This window comes from Nanorana parkeri, unplaced genomic scaffold (assembly GCF_000935625.1).
Source record: "Nanorana parkeri isolate BGI_ZX_2015 unplaced genomic scaffold, ASM93562v1 scaffold529, whole genome shotgun sequence".
NCBI classification, from domain to species: domain Eukaryota; kingdom Metazoa; phylum Chordata; class Amphibia; order Anura; family Dicroglossidae; genus Nanorana; species Nanorana parkeri.
Genome location: NW_017306797.1, coordinates 658,223 through 676,586, shown reverse-complemented (window position 1 = coordinate 676,586; position 18,364 = coordinate 658,223). Strand labels below are relative to the sequence as shown.

Below are 18,364 nucleotides of genomic sequence, written 5' to 3'. Positions count from 1 at the left end.
CCGCGCTTGCTGGGGACCTCAGGCAGCCTCCTGGACCTACGGTGGCTGTTTACCGCTCATGTCTGGCCACAAAATCTTCCACCTCCTCAGACTCTGGAACCTCTCCTCACATCCCGGCACCCCTCCTCAGACTCTGGCACCTCTCTACATCTCAGCTCCCCTCCTCAGACTCTGGCACCTCTCCTCACATCCCGGCACCCCTCCTCAGACTCTGGCACCTCTCCTCACATCCCAGCACCCTTCCTCAGACACTGGCACCTCTCCTCATCTCAGCACCCCTCCTTAGACTCTGGCACCTCTCCTCACATCCCGGCACCCCTCCTCAGACTCCGTCACCTCTCCTCACATCCCAGCACCCCTGCTCCCATCCTGGCACCCCTCCTCACACTCCCACACCTCTTCTCTCATCCCGGCACCCCTACTCACATCCCAGCACCCCTCCTTACATCCCGCCACCCCTCCTCACATCCCGGCACCCCTCCTCAGACTCCGGCACCTCTCCTTACATCCCGGAACCTCTTCTCAGACTCCGTCACCTCTCCTCACATCCTGGCACCCCTCCTCACACTCCAGAACTCCTCCTCTGACTCCAGAACCCCTCCTCAGACTCCAGCACAAAGCCCCTGAGACTATGGCATAAAGCTCCAGGTCCTGCCAGAGGAGATGGAGGGAACCTCCACCTTGACAGCCCTCTCGAGGAAGTTAAGATATGGGAGAGCCGGGACGATGTTATACTGCATGATTGCCACTTATTGATGGACTGCAGGTGTCTCAAACTTAAAACATGACACAAACATTTTGTTAAACAAGATAGAGCCATATATTCACTAGGCAGGTGCCTTATTGTGTCACCAGCTTGCAAAATCCCCATATAATTGGCTGATTTGTGAATACTGGAGAAAATGTCTGCATTGTTTTAGAAAAACTGTAACACTGTAACTGTGGCACTAAAAAAAAATAGTATCGGTAATTGGTATTGGTGAGTACTTGAGGAAAAGTAACCGTACTTGTATTCGGTCTCGTGGAAACGGTATCGGTGCATCCCTATTTGCAATCCTTAAAGCAAAACTCCGGGCACACATTTTTTTAACGCTTGCAGTGGGGTTCCCCAGTACTGCAAGGGTTAACTGCTCGTTTGTGTCTAGGTTAAAAAATAGTTATACCCACCTGATCTCAGAGCCGGCCGGCTATCAGACCGGTCCCTGGGTCCTCTCTCCCCCTCTGTTGCAGCGGTCTAAGGATCCTCAAGTCATTACAATCTATACATGGTGTATAGGACGTGAAGGACGCCAAGGTATATACCATCGCTGCAGCATAAGAGAAGAGAGGCTTCAGGGAACGCTCCAAGGTTCAGGTGAGTATAACTTCTTTTCAACCTAAACACAAAGGAGCAGTTAACCCTTGCAGATCGCTTCCAGGGGACAGTGTAGTACGTCCCCTTCCTTGCTTCCTAGTTTCCGCTGCCCCTCCTGTGGGCCCGGGCCCATCATCACAGGTGTCGGTGGGAAGCGGAGAAGGAGTCCGGTGAACATCCGCCGATCTCCTCCACGCTGAATGGGGGGTTCCTCAGCTGTTATTCCCTGGCTGCAAAAGCTGGGGAAGTAGCTATTGGAGCTTGATCTGCACTCCAATAACTTATTTGGAGTGGAAAAGTGACACTAGGGGTCTAATAGACCCCTAATGTCACCTTAAAGAGCACCTGTCGGCACAAGTATGCTATCATATGAGGGGCTTATGTGATAGCAATAACGTAAAGTAAAAAGATTATATAAAATAAATGTAAAAATAAAAAAAGTTAAAGTATCCTGCTCCTGTGCATATTACGCGAACACACGTCAGGTGCGCCTACGCACCAAATTGACGATCACGCGACACATGTTAGGTATCTCCACAGTGAGAGCAATAACTCTAGGGCCAATATTCATGGATATATCTAAACTGTTGACCTGTAGGGGCGTTTAAAGTGTCACCTATGAACAATTTGGGGTACCATATTTTGTCGTTGTTTCACCGACGCACGCAACTTTTTACCTGGGCATGTTGGGTATCTATTTACTCTTGGTAACCTCATCTTTTATATCTTACAAACAAAGTGATATTATATTGTGTTTTTGGGTACCAAAATTACCTTAAGTGTATTTTTTACTAAAATTTGGGGTTGGATAAAGAGTTGCGTTAATGTGCGACGTACACCATCTTATTCTACAGGGTCTTTGCTTTCAGAAAATATATAATGCATTGGGGCTTTTAAGTAATTTTAAAATGCCTAAAATGTGGATAAAAAAAAAAAGCCTTGGCAGCAAAAGGGTTAATCCAAAAAACAATATCTCATGGTTAATAACAAATGTACAGATCCAAAAGGTATCCTGCTTCCAGGTAGCTGTTCCATGCTACAGCCTAGTACATGTAGCCTTGTATGAGTTCATCTGCTGTGCTCAAGGCCAAAGTCCACATCAGTCTATAAACTGCAGCAACAACCGATCCACCTGTCTGTATATATCAGGTACGTTTTTTTAGATCATTCCGCAGCTAAAACAATTGTTTAAAAGCTTGGTTACCATCCATGAATACTTAATAATTGGTAATAGAATCCTTATTGAAATTAGTAACACAGTCCTAGATCTGAAGAGCAACAAGAATGTAAGGAACCGAAATATTTTGCAGCCATAGACTTGCTTTTAGATAGAGATTAAGCTTATTTTAGACTGCCGAGTTCATTGATATCTGGAATGTATTAACCACTTGCTGTCAATTTATTACTATTTGCGCACACATGATAACATATACATTTTTGGCTAGAAAACAGCTCCAGACCCCAAGCAATATATATATATATATATAGTCAAAAAAGACAAAATGTCAAAAAAGACATATATATATATATGTGTGTCTTTTTTGACATTTTGTCTTTTTTGACTATATATATATATATATATTTTTTAAATAAATTCTTTATTTTAAAGTTTGCAATGGTACAATCAATCAGAAAAGGACAGATACAATAGACATACATAATACAGAGTCAAGGCATTGTTGGCAATATAAGGACTACCTGAGATAGGGCACATAAAGCCCAGAATAGTTATACGCAGAGGTCACATAGGCATTGATCTGGCATCCAGTAAATTATGGGCACCTTACGCATTATAACATATTCGTAGTTAGTGTGAGGTCTCGGGCACAGTCTGCAAAAGCAAAACTCATATTTTGAGGAGCAGCTAGACTCCATGAGGACATACGTACAAGAACGAAAAGAAAATCTCCTGAGAAGAGGGATTAAAGTGACAGGTGAAGGAAGGGAGGTAAGAAAAGAGGATGAGAGAGGACCAACAGAGGCCATTATAGCTACAGATACATGCATCAGGATATATTTTCTGAAAGCAGAGGCCATGTTTTATGTCGATCGGTATTTGCGCAAATGCTTATCAAACCAATATTTTTAGGATAAAATAAACTACATTCAAATTTAGTGCACAGAAACAGCATATTAGACCCCGTTTTTGGGTAAAACATGAAAACCGGGGTCACACCGGGTAATTAGATACCAAACATGTCAAGCCTTAAAATTGCGTTCGCCGGTGAAGCCGCAAAAAAGGGAACACTTTAAACGCTTTTACCGCTCACCAGTATAGTGCTAACAGTGATTGACAGCACTAGAATTATTGCTCTCACTCCAACGTTCGCAGCGATATGTAACATGTGTAGTGCAATTGTCGTTTTCACACGTAGGCGCACCAACGCATGTTTTCCTGTGTATGTGCATGCACGTGGGGGGTGGGGGACTTTAAGATTTTTCTTTACGGCCTTGTTCACACCAAACGCGTTCCAGGAGCAGAGCAGAGCAGTTACAGATCGGATCAAAACTGCGTCCAATGCATTCCAATGGTATTGTGGGCTCTAGTTCACACCGCAGCGTTCAGTTCCAGAGCATGTAAAAAAACTGCAGCAAGCCCTATTTTACCTGCTCTGGAACGCATGCAAACGCATCAAAAATGCATGCAAACGCCCTGGAACGCACTGAAAGCCCATTTTAAACAAAACATTTTTTAAAAACCAATAACGGCCCTAAACGCATCAAAAATGCACTGCGTGTACAGAAACTGATGCACATCTGGTCTGCATTTGGTGTGATCAAGTACTTATGTGACTATTCTTTACGCTCCAGCGATGGTATGTCCTTCAGGGTCCTCACGTCCTATTCACAGTGTATAGGACGTGATGACTCCTGGACTTTAGACTGCAGCAGTAGGGGGAGGAGAGAGGCTCCAAGGATCTCTTTACCAACAAGCTGGCTCACAGGATCAGGTGTAAGTATAACGTTGTTACTTTTGTACAAAAACAAGCACTTAACCCTTGCAGTTTGGGGGTAGCACCACTGCAAGCGTTAAGAAAAAGGTTTGCCTGGAGTCAGTGGCATCCCGAGGCTGGGTGTCACCGGGCGTGCGTGACGTTGCCGCGCGTGCGCACTGGTCTTTTTGAGCTTCACCCGGCTGGATAAGGTATGCCGCCGGGTCCTCTCCTCTCTCTCCTGACACTGTCGGGCTCTCGGTCCATGACCGAGTGCCCGACATTTCATAGGGGGTGACACCAAAATGACTGTTAGTCATTTTGGTGTCACCCCTCCAATGGTGGCACACGGGTGCGGGCCGCACCCCCCTTGTGACGCCACTGCCTGGAGTTCCTCTTTAAATTAGAACTGAAGCCAAAATGTTTTTTAGTTTCAGATAGAGTAAGGGAGACCCTGTCAGCTTTTTTTGCCATCTGTGTCCCCCTGGGTAGTTTTCCCTTCACTTCCAGTCTGATCGCTACAACAGGAAGTGAGAGGAAATCCCTCCAAAGTGAGGGAAATCCCTGGTGGTCAGCAGGGTCACCAGAGCTAGCGTCCCAACTGGAAGATATTCCATCTATTCCTGTTCTGATGACAATCCAAAATGTGTGTTTTTCTTTCACTTTCAGCAAGTATAGGAAATACCTGTTTATCTTCCCAGAAGTGCAGTGACCTAAACTGAAAGCACAAACAATATTATCTAATGTCTGTGAACTAATAATCCCCCAAATATCTATTGCCCAGCAAATTATTTCTTTACATTTTTGCCCAAGCACTTACAGTCATCATGTTTCTGAACAGCTCCAACTCTCTCAGCTCGGCTTTACTGAACTTCCTTTCCAGTACAAGATCACAAGGGACAGCACAGTCTCCAGTAGCTGTTCATCTACTAGCATGGAAGGAGGAGGAGAGGGGAGCAGAGAGCAGGGGAATGTCTTGTCTTGTTGTGTCTGTGTGTTTGTAGAGACACACATAACTTACTAGCACACACGAGGGTGTCTCCATAGGACCCTGCAAGGGAAAGGAGCCAACCTAAAACAGGATATGACTCCATAGGACCCTACAGGGGAAAGGAGCAACCTAAAACAGGATATGACTCCATAGGACCCTACAAGGGAAAGGAGCAACCTAAAACAGGATATGACTCCATAGGACCCTACAGGGGAAAGGAGCAACCTAAAACAGGATATGACTCCATAGGACTCTACAAGGGAAAGGAGCAACCTAAAACAGGATATCAGGACCAGTGGTCAGGAGACCAGCTGATTCTGCAAGAAACTAAAACTTTGAAACATCAAGGCGTTGCACTTTTTGAAAGTATATCAATCAGCATTTGTAATGGCTTAAAAACCTTTTGACTTTATTATCACTTTAAAGCCTTAAAAAAACCCAAATGCAGGCACCTCATTTATTGACCGGTCAGCTGCAATATATCAGTTAGTTTTTTGTAAAAAAAATAATTAATTATTTTTTTTAGTTTAAAATGGGCATTCATTGCGTTCCGGTGCGTTTGCATGCATTTTTGATGCATTTGCATGCGTTCCAGAGCATTCCAGAGCAGGAAAAATAGGGCTTGCTGCAGTTTTTTTACATGCTCTGGAACTGAACGCTGCGGTGTGAACTAGAGCCCAAAATACCATTGGAATACATTGGACGCAGTTTTGATCCGGTCTGTAACTGCTCTGCTTCTGGAACGCGCTTGGTGTGAACAAGGCCTTAGATACACTATAACGTAAGAAGGAGTATTATTATCTTGTGCAATGGTTTTCTTGGCCACTAAAACATAAACAGAAAATGTTCGTATACATAGATTTGCTGTCAAAGAATAAACAGCCGCGCATTCTTGTATGATTTTTTTTCAACTTATAAGATAATAAAGGATGGGCGGAAGGCATCAGATGCCTGTTATCTCTCTTCTGTCCCAGCTTGTATTATAATTGAGATCAGTTGATAATAACAGTGTCACAGGGAAGGGTAGGAGCAGCGCATCACAGCAGTTTTCTATGGTACTGATGTCAAAATATGGAAACAAGAACCATGATGTGCAGTAATCCACCAAAATCAATTGTAAAGCAGGTTCTGAGTGCCTCATACTTCTGTGTATACTTACACACTTATCATGGTTATAACAGGAGCATGGCGGTCAGGATTCATAGGGCAGCTACTACACAAAAGACAGGGAGGGCGCTTACCAAAATTGGCCACACACCAATAGATTCCTCCATCCATGCTAAACAGCTGGACAAATCTCCCACTGCGGCTATTGTATTCTGACAGCTAGGGATGCACTGATACTGATACTAGTAGCCGTATCCATGCCGATACCGAGTATTTGGGCAGTGCCATAGGGGAACATGGAGCCAGATTCCTGGGCAATCAGGAAGCTGGGCAGCGAGTAATGACCAGCCTCTCCTGGCTTCCTGATTGGCCTGGGAGCCGACTCCATGCTGATTGGCTGAGCAGTCAGCTTCCTGGCCAATCAGCATCGAGTTGGCCGAACAGCCGGGTATATGCTGATTGGCTGGGAAGCCGGCTTTCCAGCCAATTAACATTGAGCCGGCTTCCCGGTCAATCAGGAAGCCAGGCGGTGAGTAATTACCCGCCTCCTGGCTTCCTGATTGACCAGGAAGGCGGCTCCATGCTGATTGGCTGAGAAGACAGCTTCCTGGCCAATCAGCATCAAGTTGGCCAAACAGCCGGCTCCATGCTGATTGGCTGGGAAGCCGGCTTTCCAGTCAATCACCATGGAGCCGGATTTCCAATTAATCAGGAAGCCGGGAGGCAGGTCATTACTCCACTGCCTGGCTTTCCTGATTGGCCGGGAAGCTGGTTCCATGCTTATTGGCTGGGAAGCCGGTTTCCCAGTCAATAAGAATCAAGCCGGCCAAACAACATAGAGCCGGCTTCCCGGGCAATCAGAAAGCCGGGCGGCATGTCATTAACGCCGCCCGGCTTCCTTATTGCACGGGAAGCCGACTCCATGCCACCGGTATCGAAAGGTACTTAATACGGTAAAACCAGTATCAGTGCATTCCTACTAACAGCTAGCACCCACTGCTGTCTGAATACATGAACAGCATTCCCTCTGACATCAAAGAGTTATTCTCGTCATCTCTTCTGCCAAAAACGTATTGGCTCAGTGGATATCTCTAGAGATTTCTACAGATATCCTGTCTACAACAAGTGTTAACTTTTATAACACTTTGTTACCGGACCAGTAACATCTGCAAGTGTAGGAGTCAATTTCCGTTACTTGTACCGGATTTAAAAGTGAATATAGTATTTGGTGAAAATGTTACAGTCTAATGAACAGGTCGTGATGGAAACGCAAGTCAACCCACACTGTAAAATTTGTATTAGTAATGCCATCTGTGCATTTTTTTCTAAGCGCTGCCAGTAACCAGATATCTGCTAAAGTAAAAAAATATGTTGTGTTCTAAGCAAAAGCAGCCATTTAGAATGCATCTTGTTAATCTACTTAATCAGCTTAATAAAGTAAAATATTATTGGTTATTGGTGAGTTCTTCACTTTGCATATTATCGCTGCAAAATGCTTTATCATATTAGTCCATTCGTATGCAAATCCACTGACCGTTCATCTGTTTCATTCTGCTTTGTGAGGAAGTCACTCTCTGCTTCTGCTAAGTGCTCCTTTGCATCACAGGTTTACCTAATGTGTGGGTTTCCTGTATCCTTGCCTGGGCTTGAACATTTATCCTCTTCTCTCATACATGTGGCTTCAAGCAATGAGAGCTGCCTGCATGAGTTCTACAGTTTCCTCATCGATTTGCTCCATATTACAAACAATTTCATATTGATTTCGGTTTAAGCCAAACAGTATAGTTAATCTCACCTTACAGATTTTCCATTTTTGCTTAGCAACAATTTATTGGGAGGAGTACCTTTCTGTCTTAAAGAAGAACTCGGGGCATGTACAAAATGAACCATGCAGTGGAGCTACCCCCACACTGCAAAGGTTAAGGGTTCATTTTGGTCTAGGGCAGGGGTATTGAATTAAAATTCAAGGAAGGAAATTTTCAAGAAGAGGTTCAAACCCTTAATGCCCCCTTACATTAGTTGTCCCCATCAGAGTGCCCGCTTACATTAGTATTCCCCATCAGAGAGCCCCCTTACATTAGCTGCCCCATCAGAGTGTCCCCTTATATTACTTGTCCCCATCAGCGTGCCTGCTTGCATTAGTTGCCACCATCAAAGTGCCCCCTTATATTACTTGTCCCAATCAGAGAGCCCCCTTACATTAGCTTCCCCATCAGAGTGCCCCCTTATATTACTTGTCACAATCAGAGAGCCCCCTTAGATTAGCTTCCTCATCAGAGTGCCCCCTTACATTAGCATTCCCTATCAGAGAGCCCTCTTACAGTAGTTGTTCCCATCAGAGTACCCCCTTACATTAGTAACTAATGTAAGGGCACTCTTTGATGGGGAATACTAATGTAAGGACTCTCTGATGTGGACAACTTATGTAAGGGGGCTCTCTAATGGGGACAACTAATATAAAGGGGCTCTCTGATGGGGACAACTAATGTAAGAGGACTCTCTGATGGGGATAACCAATGTAAAGAGGCTCTCTGATGGGGACAACTAATGTAAGAATGCTCTCTGATGGGGACAACTAATGTAAGAGGGCTCTCTGATGAGGACCACCAATGTAAAGATGCTCTCTGATGGGGACAACTAATGTAAGAGGACTCTCTGATGGGGATAACCAATGTAAAGAGGCTCTCTGATGGGGACAACTAATGTAAGAATGCTCTCTGATGGGGACAACCAATGTAAGGGGACACTCTATTGAGGACATCTAATGATTAGTTGTACACATCCAAATTTTCCTATACATTAGTGGCCCGCTTTAGAGTGCCCCTTTACATTACTGTCCCCACATACCTTGTGTACCAGTAGAAGAAGGTGGAGCAGGCTGCAAGTAGGGACAAAAGAAGCATTCCATTCTCCTGTAATACTGGGGGCAGTGCAGGGAAGCTAGTAGTGTGTGGTTGCAGTGCAGGGCAGCTATCAGTGTGTGGTTGCATTGCAGGGCAGTTATCAGTGTGTGGTTGCAGTGAAGGGTAGTTAGCAGTGTGTTGTGGCAGTGCAGGGCAGTTAGCAGTGTGTGGTGGTAGTGTAGGGCAGTGTTTGATTGAGTGCAGGGCAGTTAGCAGCATGTGGTAGAAGTGTAGGGCAGTGAGCAGTGTGTGCAACAGAAGTTCCCCTACTGTTTGTATGCAGTAGAGCATTCAGGCGACCCAAAACAGGACACATGGAGGAAAGCCTCTCGCTCCCATCAACCTCTTACCACATGGGTGGAGGAGGAAGATTTGTTGGTCTGCCATCTCTACCGTTCCTCACTTTCAGACCATCTTCAGCAGTTTTCATCCATAGTGCAAGGAGGCCATCTGCACAAGGAGGGAAGAACACTCTGCCACAACTCAGGGGGTTAAGTCACTAACTTGGACCTATGTTTAGTGTATGATATGTTCGAAAAATGGGTCATGTTTGCCAATTGTGTAGAACTATGTGGCATATTTGTGAGGACAGGTTGAAGCAGTATGGAAGTACTAAGAAATCATACTATTCCATGTTATGTTTTGGAAGGCTAATAGTAGAGAATTAAATTGACAAATGGACATGGTTTTCTGAACTAATAGGAGCCTTATATATTACATAAACGTAGTAAGATTTTGTTGAATATCACCAATAGTAGGCCTGAGGGGTAATAACCAGTTTCTTAGAATCATTTTCTTTTGGTTATAAGAAACATAAGTGTCCAAATTTGTTTAATGGTATATAGTGTGTCAAATGAGTATGTGGACTTGTATGTTTCTGCAGTATTTAAAAAAGATTTCAGAATTGGCCTTGGCATTCTGTGGAGACCCATAATATCAAAAAGTCAATAAGAGAATGACCTCATGTCAAAAGTTCCTCTTTTGATGTGAGGTCATAAAAGACGATTGAGGTCAGGTTTTTATTGTTGACATTTGGGCCAATTTCTGCATAGGGGATCACTGGCCTACTAATTTCCAAATTTAATGTTGGGGATGGGCAAAGTGTTAAAAAAATGCTTTAAAAGCGGTTTAAACTTACCTGTGTCTTCCCCGCACGCTCCCGTCCGAAAATCTGAAAATTCTCGGGCGGCTACAAAGTATCTTGGGGCGGGCGCATGCGCAGTTCACATTTTCGGCCGGGAGACGAGGATCGCACACCCGCAGCAGCGCTGGAGGGACAGATGAAAAAACGACAGAAAGAAAAACAAGATCGGATTAAGAAACATAATTTAAGTGCTTTAATTAACATTGGGGGAAGGGAAAACTATCTTTGACTTTAATGTCACTTTAAAGTACAATAATATCATCCGAAAACAGAAGCACACCACAGCAAAAATAACACCCACATTGTAGTGTGATCAGCACACTAAAAAATTATTATTTTCTGTGTGCCCTTCTGGAGAGCAGCATTTTTCTACTGCTGAAAAACACAGCTTTCCGCGCAAGTGTGAGAGAGAGAGAGAGAGAGAGAGAGAAAGAGAGAGAGAGAGAGACCTTTTTTTCTGCAATTGCTGCGTAGGTGTACTCCCTTAAAATTAATGGGGCCGCGTGGCAATCGCTGTCCGCAATTGTGCATGACCACGTGATCCCGGGAAGCACGTCCCGGATCGCTCAGGTCTGCACCGGCCCTAATAAGCAAGTCACATACTATGGAGCCACATTCTCCTCTATACCCTTGGTACAGTGCAGGGTCAGCGGGGAAACGACACACTCCTTTTACGCGTTTCGTCGTAGAGACTTTCTCAAAAAGGTGTTTTTTTGTGAAGTGTAGAAGCACTACACTACACAAAAAGGTGTCAAGTAGGATTTGATCACTTGTATTGGTTTCGTTTGTGGTATAAATATAGCACGTATCACAATACCAAGCGCAGCACACTGGTTCACAAGTGCAGGGTTATTATCTGCAGTCTGGGCAGCTGAACGGAGCAGTTGGAAAGGAAATATTGTATAGGAGTATATAGTAATACCTTGGTTTAAGAGCATAATTCGTTCCGGAAGCATGCTTGTAATCCAAAGCGCTTGTATATCAAAGCGAATCTCCCCATAGGAAATAATGGAAACTCAGATGATTCGTTCCACAACCCAAAAATATTCATATAAAAATGATTACAATACTTTACTGTAATATAAAACTGTACAAAATATAAAGAAAAAAAACATTACCGGTACCTTCGTGGCTGGTGTGGGGGGGGGACAAGAGAGAGGAGGATTATTGTGTAGGACGACTTTCACTGTCACTAACGGAATCACTGCTATCTCTTGACTCAATGGAATCTTTTTCATTTTGTGAAACCTTAACAAGGAATCTATCCAATGTGACATTGCATTGTCTTTAAACAGTCCCATCGCTCGCACTGCTACAGCCTTATTCGGGTGGTGCTTTTCTACAAAATTTTGCTCTCATTGCAAGACATTTGCTTGTATATTAAGGCAATATTTTTCAGAAATGTTTGCTTGTCTTGCAAAACGCTCTCAAACCAAGTTACTTGTAAACCGAGGTATTACTGTATTGGATATATAAAAGGAGTATATTGTACTAAGTAAGGGGATTAAAGCATGCCTTCAGCCCCTCACTACTCCCTTCACCCTCCCTGAACATCCAGATCAATTAAATATACATTGCCCAGCAAAGTATTTGTTTACATTTTTGTCCATACACTTACAGTCATCCTGTTTCTGAACAGCTGATTCCAACTCTCTATGCCCAGCTTCCCTGAACTTCCTGTCCAGTACAAGATTAAAAGGGAAAATACAGTCTCAGGCAGCTGTTCATCTACTAACCTAGAAAAGGGAGGAAGGAGGAGAGGGGAGCAGGCCGGAGGGGAATGGCTTGCCTTGCTGTTCCTGTGTGTTTGGGAAGACACACACATCTGACCAGCGCACACAAGTGTGGCTCCATAGGACCCTGCAAGGGAGATGAATCACCCTAAAACATAATATAAAGGCCAGTGCTCAGGGGAACAGCCGAATCTGCAGCAAGTGGACCTTGAAACTAAAATGTTTAAGCATCCATTGTAAGTGATTTCACCAGCATTTGAAATAGCTAAAAAATCTTTTGACTTTAATTTCATCTTTTTCTGGCCAGTCCTTTATTGGTCCTTCCTCTTCTTGTCTGATGCTCCTTACTATAGCTGGTGTGAACACCATTCAGTGCAGCAGTACTATGCACCTAGGCTAGTATGATGATACCCCCACACAGGGGTCTATAACGGCCTGCAATAAATCACTGGCGGAACTACCAGAGTCGCAGCGGTAGCAATTGTGACCGGGCCCTGGCATTCTGCCTGTTGGGGGGGCCCAGAGAGGAAGAAGGCCCTCAGCTTGTGGGCTGGGCCGCACAGAATCAGCCTGTGTACAGCTTGACCTGCTATGCCCGATGCATGGCCTCAGACACCAGCCTGCCCGATGCTATGCATCAGCCTGTTCCGAGCCTGGCTCCGACAGACTGAAACTTGTCCAAGCTGGGCAGGGAGAGAGGGAGGGGTTAATCGGCGCCGAAGCTAGGGAGGGAGGGCAGCATGTGTACAGGCGCCGCATCAGAAGGGGTGGCAGGGGGGAAAATTAAACATAATGCATGGCCACCGTTCCCTCCCTCCTCCCGCCGCTCTGCAGGCACTGCCAGGGCCAGCTCTGGGCTAAACAAATATTGTCCAGATCCAAGAGGAATTTGTATTCTTCAGGGATGCACCGATACCAGTATAGGTGCCGATGACGACTATTTGGGTGAGTACTCATACTCGCCCAAATGCTCCAAAACTTCCCCCCGATAATGGAACTTCCGGTCAGAAGGAGATCTCCCTCTGACAGGCAGTGCCGCGAGGGAGCATGGAGCTGGCTTTCCGGCCAATCAGAAAGCCGGGCAGTGGGTTATGACCCACCTCCCAGCATCTTGATTGGCTAGAAAGCTGGCTTCACTTATGGCTAGGCAGCTTGGCTTCCTGACCAATCAGGAAGCTGGGTGGCACATCATGACATGCCACCTGGCTTCCTGGTTGGTAAGGAAGCCAGGCTGTCTCGCATCATAAAGCCAGCTTCCTCGCCAATGAGGAAGCCGGAACATGATGTTCCTCCCGACTTCCTGATTGGCTAGGATCCCAGCTTCACTTGTTGCTAGACAGCCTGGCTTCTTGACCAATCAGGAAGCCGGGAGGCGGGTAATGACGTGCCGCTTGGCTTCCTGGTTGGTCAGAAAGCCAGGCTGAAGTGAAGCCGGTGTTCTTTCGATAGAACACCGGTTTCACAGGCAATCAGCAAGCCGGGGGCGGTGGGTCATGGCTTCCTGATAATCCGGGCCCATGGATGCCGAAATCAGTATTCGGTATAGGCGTGTACCGAAACAAAATATCGGTAATCGCACTTGATACTCGAAAACCGGTATTGGTGCATCCCTTGTATTCTTATCTCAGTCTTGGTGATATCTGTGTACTTCTTCCAGATTTGTGCAGTACTCTAGCATGACACAACTCCTGTGCAGGAGCTTCCGGTAATAAAGACTGGTCACTGCTGCTCTCTCCTTGTGTAGGATAACTGGTCTTTTATCCTCCCCCTGTAGTATGCTGTAGGTAGCCTGTAGTGGATGTACCTGTTGGGTCCCACCACCAGTTCTGCTCTCTGCACAAACTATGCACAGCACAGTGATGATGGCACTATTAATTTTACAAAGTAATATCTGGGTTTATAAAGTAATTGCTGCACACAAATTGGATTTATGTCCTTTGCTATATATGCTTTGGCTATTTAGGACCATATTTAAGTTAAATTATTTGTGCCCAAAGTTCAACTTTTCAACTTTTAACATCTTGGGTCTTATTCTTAATTATTTGGACATGTAGCAATATTGGTTTCTGTGTGATCCCCACGGGTTGACCATCAGGGGTTAAACCATTAGTTTAGTCCTTCCCCCATCATTTATATGCAGGCCCTGATATGTCCTACACTGGCTCATTTCCTCACAACAGATAAACTTGTGGTTTCCTCTGTGAAACTGTAAAAGATGAGAGACATCAGAGGAGTGCGGACTGAGTAAACTGCTAGTATTTGGCTGTCATTTTAGTATGCAATCCCAGAGGTAGCTGGTAAGCAGGCACACTGCATAAGTCTAAACAACTCTAAGACGGCAATTATTTCCATTGGCTAGAAATTATAACCTGATGGTAAGAGAGCGCTGATGAGTAATGCCATAAAGAGAATGGAAAGTACCAGGGCTGTTCATACACAAGAGTGGAAAGTAGGCTACACCGGCTGTGAGTAAGCAATGTACTGAGGAAGTACTGAGGAAGTAACTACACACTGAAAGGCCTGTAGGACATCTCTTGAGACACTATGGACCCTACTGAGAAGAAAGATGACATGTCACTTCCAGGAGATAAAGACTTGGAGGTATGTAGTCCATTCCAATATTTTTCCTGTTCTGCTTGCTTACTTTGCAACTACGCTCTAACATTGTTCCAGTTCCACATTTTTACCTTTAACAACAGTGATTATTTAGAATTGCACTTGACTTGTATGGATGCTGGATCAGACTTTAAAGTGACAGTAAACTCAGGAGTTACATCTTAAAAATGCATTCAAGTACCTTAATTATCAACAATGTATCTTATTTCTGTATCACTCGGCTGTAGATCCTCAAATCATCTCTGAATTGGTGCACTGCTGACATGGTCCTTTCTTCTGGAGGGTGACTACCCTTGTTCCCCATGGTCCCTGTGTGTGTTTAAATAGCCACAGCTTTAAGCTCACTCCCGTGATGGACTACAATCACAATACAAATTAGTAAACTAAACATGAGATTGTAGTCCATCATATTTATTTTTGAATATTTTCAGAGAATGCTAGAACCCCTGTCAGGTTTTTTTACTGCAATCCTTTGACTAGAGAGATTTCCCTTTACATTCTGTCTCAGTGACAACAATTTCACTAGACGTATGGTGAGGGAAAATCTTCAATAGCAAAGCAAACATAAATAATGACAATTCTTTATAGGAGAGTAGGGAATGCTAGAACCCCCGTCTTTATGTTATTTTAGTCTGTGTTTCTGGTGCAGAATTTCCCTCACTTCCTGTCTGCTAAAATCATTGTCACCAGGACAATAAGTGAGAGGAAAGCTCTTTAAAAGAGAACTATGGCCTAACCTTTTTTGGCCATAGTTCTCTTCAGGGCAGGTTCACACCATTTTCTGGACCAGATCCGGAACACACTGCTTTTTTGTCTAGTTTTTGACGCGTTCAATATTAGGTCTTGCTGGGGGACCTCTGCAAGACCTACAGATAGCCAGGAAAAGAGCAGCACAATGCTTGCACATAAGTGACATGAACTTACCATGCTTGTTCTTTTCAGAGCCGCTCAAATGATTATAGCCAGGGACAACCTGGGCAGCAATGCCTCTCCACTTGCCCATCTTCCTATTATTGTTCTTATACTGCCCATGACTCAGATCATACAGCTCTGGGCAGGCTTCCACAAGTTCTACAAAGAATTCGGTGTCCACTTCAACAATCATGGTTCCTATCTTGACAAATCTCTCTCTCCACAGAAGAAGGAAGTCCAGGGGTGATCAGAAAAAAAGTTTTTTTTCCCATTGCGTTGCGTTTTTGACGCGTTTGTGCGCATCACGGTGCATTCCAGACCAGACATAAGTATTTTTCTGGTCTGATACTGACTGTGATGGTGTGAACTGAGGCCAAGAAGAGCATAGGGAAACATTGGGATGCATTTTTAAGTCCAGAAACAATCTGGTCTGGTCTGGAGATGATCTGGAGGTGGTGTGAATGGGCCCTCAGGGTCACAGGAGGACATACACTATATTGCCAAAAGTATTGGGACACCACTCCAAATCATTGGATTCAGGTGTTCTAATCACCTCCATGGCCACAGGTGTATACAATCAAGCACCTAGGCATGCAGACTGCTTCTACAAACATTTGTGAAAGAATGGGTCGCTCTCAGGAGCTCAGTGAATTCAAGCGTGGTACTGTGATAGGTTGTCACCTGTGCAATAAGTCCATCCGTGACATTTCCTTGCTACTAAATATTCCACGGTCAACTGTTAGTGGTATTATAACAAAGTGGAAGCAACTGGGAACAACAGCAACTCAGCTACGAAGTGGTAGGCCACATAAAATGACAGAGCAGGGTCAGCGCATGCTGAAGCGCACAGTGCACAGAAGTCGCCAATTGTCTGCAGAGTCAATAGCTACAGACCTCCAAACTTTGTGTGGTCTTCAGATTGTCATAACAACAGTGCATAGAGAGTTTCATGTAATGGGTTTCCATGGCCGAGCAGCGGCATCCAAGCCTTACATCACCAAGTGCAATGCAAAGCGTCAGATGCAGTGGTGTAATGCTTTACGGCGCCACCGGACTTTAGAGAAGTGGAGACGTGTTCTCTGGAGTGACGAATCACGCTTCTCTGTCTGGCAATCCGATGGACGTGTCTGGGTTTGGCGGTTGCCAGGAGAACGGTACTTGCCTGACTGCATTGTGCCAAGTGTAAGGTTTGGTGGAGTGGGGATTATGGTGTGGGGTTGTTTTTCAGGGGTTGGGCTTGGCCCCTTAGTTCCAGTGAAGGGAACTCTTAAGGTATCAGCATCCCAAGACATTTTGGACAACTTCCTGCTCCCAACTTTGTGGGAACAGTTTGGGGATGGCCCCTTCCTGTTCCAACATGACTGCACACCAGTGCACAAAGCAAGGTTCATAAAGACATAGTTGAGCGAGTTTGGGGTGGAGGAACTTGACTGGCCTGCACAGAGTCCTGACTTCAACCCGATAGAACACCTTTGGGATGAATTAGAGCGGAGACTGCGAGCCCGGCCTTCCCGTACAACATCAGTACCTGACCTCACAAATGCGCTTGTGGAAGAATGGTCAAACATTCCCATAGACACATTCCTAAACCTTGTGGACAGCCTTCCCAGAAGAGTTGAACCTATTATAGCTGCGAAGGGTGGACCAACTCAATATTGAACCCTACGGACTAAGACTGGGATGCCATTAAAGTTCATGTGCGTGTGAAGGCAGGTGTCCCAATACTTTTGTCAATATTGTGTATATCAATGACCCAAAACTCAGTATATAGCAGGTTATTGGCTGCTCGCTGTATGCTTAGAGCTCAAAGCCGCGTCGCAGCCGGGGTGGATCCTGACAATACTGTCGAGATCCACCCTGTTGGCGGATTGACAGCTGGCTTGGGCCTCTCTGGAAGCAGAAAAAGTCGGTTTCGGCCCGACATTTTTTTTCATTTCGGTTTCGTTTCGGTTTTAACATTTTTAAATTTCGGTGCTCCTCTAATCAAAACACATAATATATGCGTTTTGATGCGCTTCCATTGACTTCTAGGGCCTCCCATAGAAGTCAATGGCATCACATCAAAACACATACAATGTGCTTTAATGCACTATGTGAAACAAAAATGGACATGACATGTTCTCCAAAATGCACTGCCCTGCAGCACTGAGATGGGAGCAGACACTTTTTTATTATGGGAAAATTAGACACATGCATTTTAGCATGTTATAACATGTGTGTAAAGATGCAACCGTGTATATGGAACCTAAATGTGTTTTTACTACTTTACAACATTATACGTCATGATTGCGACACACTGTAGAATAATGTAGATGTCACACATAGCTAATCTATTCAGTGCCATTAACAGAGGAAAAGATCATTTTTTATCTTTAAATACAAACAAATGTGCGGCTGTTTTCTACTCATCTTCCCCTCTCTTCTTCCTCTTTCTTTCTCACCTGCTATTACTTCACTCATTTTCTAGTTGCCCGTAATGTAGTTCCGTATTGTATTCACTTCTCTTTTGCTACTGTGGTGATGCAAATTTCCCTTCAGCTCCCAAGTGTATATAATAATAGGGGTTGCGTCATTGACTTACTATACCATGAACAAGTAAAACTAAGGGTAAAAGAGTGACACATAAATAAGAAACAAGAGGATAGTTGTCCATATGAAAAAAACTGCAGTG

At 44.6% G+C, this 18,364-nt stretch overlaps 1 protein-coding gene across 1 annotated transcript in view; it reads left to right on the top strand.

Annotated features, from left to right (window-relative positions):
* Positions 1-2,474: 2,474 nt before the first annotated feature.
* The window catches only part of UNC13D (unc-13 homolog D), a 78,966-nt gene continuing 63,076 nt past the window's right edge, over positions 2,475-18,364 (top strand). Inside the window, exon 1 of the mRNA XM_018561541.1 lies at positions 2,475-2,503. The gene's annotated coding sequence lies outside the window, so the exon portion shown is untranslated. The remainder of the gene's footprint in view (positions 2,504-18,364) is intronic.